This window comes from Rutidosis leptorrhynchoides, chromosome 8 (assembly GCF_046630445.1).
Source record: "Rutidosis leptorrhynchoides isolate AG116_Rl617_1_P2 chromosome 8, CSIRO_AGI_Rlap_v1, whole genome shotgun sequence".
Classification (NCBI taxonomy): domain Eukaryota; kingdom Viridiplantae; phylum Streptophyta; class Magnoliopsida; order Asterales; family Asteraceae; genus Rutidosis; species Rutidosis leptorrhynchoides.
In genome coordinates this window covers 284,467,611-284,472,592 of record NC_092340.1, presented here as the reverse complement: position 1 = coordinate 284,472,592, position 4,982 = coordinate 284,467,611, and positions in this window count along the sequence as shown.

The following is a 4,982-nucleotide window of genomic DNA, read 5'->3' as shown; positions in this document are numbered from 1 at the left end:
TTGTCGGGTCGCTACAGATGGTATCAGAGCATTGGTTGTAGGGATTTAGAGTTCATTGGTGTCAACCCCGAGTCGTAGGGTACATTAGTGAGTCTAGACTACAACCGTCATATAGACTTGAAGTAGGAATTACTTGACTACTTGTGCATTTATACTCGAACTCTTCTATTCATATCTAACTTATATTCCATCTTAATCTCACGTTGTTTAATTTGATTGACACGCCACATTGACTTAGTGAAATAATGTCGAATGCACATATGAATTAGGGTAATATAATTTCCGAGATTATATTACGGTGACTCATATGAACGTTCCGACATTATGACATAAAGAATTTAAGGCGAGTCAAGGAAAATTTTCTCTTTATCCTCATTCCATATCACGGTTAGTATTATTGAGAATACTAATCAACGATATTCTTGTGTTTTGAAGGAACAATGCCTCCCTGCCATGTACCACGCCATGAAACACCCGAAAAAGCTCTACAACGAATGATAGCCACCGCCGTGGATGCGGCCATGGCCGGTCACTCATCCAACAACAACAAAAATAACAACAACCACAACAACAACAATGGAGCCAGTAATTCAAATGAGGAGTGCTCCTATAAAGCCTTCATGGGGTGCAAACCTCACACTTTCGATGGAACCGAGGGATCGGTTGTGCTCACCTGATGGTTTGAGCAAACGGAACCCGTCTTTAGCATAAGCGGTTGTCGGGACCAAGACAAGGTCAAGTACTCCACTCACACTTTCGCCGGTGTCGCTCTCACTTGGTGGAACACCTATGTGCAATCGGTGGGTACCGATGAAGCCCACGCCCTCTCTTGGACCGATTTAAGGGAAAAGATGATCATCGAATATTTCCCTCGTGAAGAAACCCGAAAGCTCGAACAAGAGCTAAGAACTCTAAAAGCGGTCGGAAATGATCTCAAGGCCTACAATCAACGATTTTCCAAACTAGCCTTGATGTGCCCAAACCTTATGAACCCCGAATCTTTAAGGGTTGAACTTTGCATGGATGGTCTTCCAAAGAGCATCAAACACGGAGTAATGTCATCCAAACCCACTAATCATCAAGAAGCTTTAAACATGGCCCGCAAATTGATAGAAACGGTGGACAAAATCGTAGTACCGGCACCTAAAGCCGAGGATAAGTCGGGTAACAACAAAAGGAAATGGGAAGCCCCCCAATCAAGCAACAACAACTTTACCAAGAAGCCTTTCACCTCTGACGGTAAGGAGGGTTATGCCTGAAACCTACCTCTTTGCAACAAATGCAACAAGCATCCCTTTGGTGAATGTGGCAAGCTAATTTGCCATCGGTGCTAAGGAATTGGTCATAAGGCCAACGAATGTAAAAGTGCCGCCCCTGTCGCTCGAAAGGGGCCCAATGCACCAAAGACGGTCACTTGTTACGAATGTGGCCAAACGGGTCATTATAGAAATGCATGCCCAAAGAAGAAAGATAATCCCAATACGCGCGGCCGAGCTTTCAACATTAACACCGAGGAAGCCTGAGATGACAATGAACTAGTCACAGGTACCTTTTTTTCTCAACAATTCTTATGTCTCTTGTTTATTCGATTCGGGTGCCGATAAGAGTTTTGTATCCGAGACTTTGACACATTCTTTTAGCACTCCACCACTCCCACTAGATACTACTTATACCATTGAAATGGCCAACGGGAAACTATTGAGTGCCGACAAATTTTACCGGGGGTGTACGTTAAACTTAATGGGTAAAGAGTTTGAAATTAACTTGATACCTATTGAACTAGGGAGCTTTGATGTAATCATTGGTATGGATTGGCTAGCCAAAATGAAATCTCACATTCTTTGCGATCTTAAAGCGATTCAAATTTCTATCGAGAATGGTGAACCCTTGATTGTCTATGGTGTGACGACCGGAGATTTCCTACCAAATTTAAACTTAAATATTTTATGATTTCGACACGACAGGCAAGGTCTATTTAAACGAGTCTTAAAATGTTTGAACTATTTTTATGAATGCATTTGACCTTGACTATTCCCGACGATTCACGAACAATTGTTTGTATATAAAAAGTATATACACATATAAATGAAAGTATATATAATAATTTGAAATTTTAAAATAAACTTTAGAATTAAATATGTAAAATATGATACAAAATAATTAAGTGTAAATTTAAAATGAATCTATATATAAAAATATATGATTTCTATGATTAATTATTATTATATATATATTATAATTTATAAATAATATATATTCAATAAAGGTTATCATATAATATATGATTATTAAATAATATATAATACAAGTTAAAATATAGTTGTTATATTAGTATTACACTCATTATTATTATTATTAATATTAATATTAGTATTATTAGTATTATTGTTTTCAACAATATTATGATTATTACATTCAATATTATTGTTAATGTTATTATTAATATTAATAATTGTATTATCAATTCTAATATAAGATACAAAGATATATATATGTATGTATATATATATATATATATATATATATATATATATATATATATATATATATATATATATATATATATATATATATATATATATATATATATATATATATATAAGTGTTATATCATTATTATGGATATTGTTATTATCATTAATAATATTAATATAACTAATATTAATTGGTATCACCACAAATATTGTTATTATCATTTTCATATTTTTTAAAAACATGATTATTATTGTTATTACTCTTATTAATATTACTATTACTATTAGTGTTATTATTATTGTTAATGTTATTATTATTGTAATATTAGTACTTTTATTATTATTATCATTATTATTATTTTTATTTTTAATATTAATAATATTATTATAATTAAGATATTTATTAATTATTAATATTATATAAAATATATATAAAAACAGATAATAACGCGTGTAAACCATGTACCCATCAGTTTCTATTTTTTTTTCTGCTTACCCGTGATTCTTTGTGTCGATCAAGACCTTCACCATATATCAATCAACTATTAATAATTATACAAATTCTCCATTATCATTCTCAACTATAAGCACTTTACAACTTCCATTAATTGAAGGATGTAACAGAAAAATAAGGAACAATTTCGGTTCCTCTGTACGCAACCATATGAATTCAAAACATGAATTCGAATCAATCTCCAAAATATAATAACGCAGATGTGTTAGGAATCTTATGTTTGATCTATCTGTAAGTTTTCACATTTTAATTCCCTCATTTGATTTCAAATTTCAATGTCAAAGTTAAAAATTTAAAAGTTAAAACTGTGTTCATCGATCAAATTGAAGTTTGATAGATCGTTTATGTCAAAATTGAAGATTTAGAAAGTTTCTATGAATCATTTGAAACACAATTCATTTTATAAGTATTATCTAAAACGTTCTCAAACTAGGAATCAAGATTTATTTATTTTTTTTAAAAAAAACCTCACGAACAGCTCAGCAGGCTGTTTATATCTTTATTTTTTTTATTTATCTAACAAAAGTATTCAAAACCGGTTAATTATTATTCAACTCCGAGTCCTAAATTGAAATTGAAATTCACAGTTATGAGTTTGATTGAGATTGATTCGATTAAATGGGTAGAAGAAGAAGAACAGTTCAGAAACGGGTTATATATGTTTGGTATGGATCTTAAAACAGAAAAAGGTGATAGAGCCGTGGTTAATGAGGGTGTCGTATTAGCGAGAGGTCTCGGGTTCAATCCTTGCTTGGTGCATATTTTTTTTAAAAAGGGCCTCTAAGGTAGTCTTCCTTAACAAATCTATTATTATTATTATTATTATTATTATTATTATTATTATTATTATTATTATTATTATTATTATTATTATTATTATTAATTATTTTTATTATTACACTTATCGTTATTGTTATTATTACTATTATTATTATCATTTAGTAATAGAATTATTATTATTATTATTAGTAATATCATCATCATTATTATTATTAGTAATAGAACTATTGTTATTGTTATTATTATTACTAATACAAGTAGTAACTATTATTTTTATTATCATTATGATTATAATTACAAAAAAATGAATATTATTATTATTATAGTTAAGTTAAGTATTATTATAACTATTGTACTACAATTTATTATTATTATCATTAAATATAGGTATTATCATTATTGTTAGTAGTGTTATTAAGTATTATGAATATTAGGATTATTATTATTATTATTATTATTATTATTATTATTATTATTATTATTATTATTATTATTATTATTATTATTATTATTATTATTATTATTATTATTATTATTATGAAAATAACACAAGTTACCATCATTTTCATTAATATTAGTATTAGTATCACTTTTGTAACTATTAGTATTATTATTATTATTAAACAAAAGTATTATTATTAACAATATCATTATTATTATTAATATTATAATTATTAATATAGTTATTATTATTATCATAAGAAATATTATTTATATTATCATTATTATTATTAATATGATTATCCTTATTAGAATTATTATTATTTAAAATTATTATATCATTAAGAGAATTATCTTTTTAGGAAAACTATCATTTTATTATTATTATTATTATTAAAAGTATCCTTTTTAGAAAAATTATCTCTTTTACTGAAATTATCATCTTTTTACTTAAAATTAACTTTTCTATTAAAATTATCATTTTGTCTTTATTATTAAAACTATTATTATTATTAATATTAGTATCATTATTATTTCAAATATTACCTTAATATTACTAAAGTACTGTTTTAACCAAACAAACAATATATATAAATATATGTATAAAAATATATTTAATACACATAACATAACAAATTTAATATATTTTTACATATAAAATGAATATATGAAACATATATTATATTAATATAAAAATGATATAATTAATAAATATATATATATATATATATATATATATATATATATATATATATATATATATATATATATAT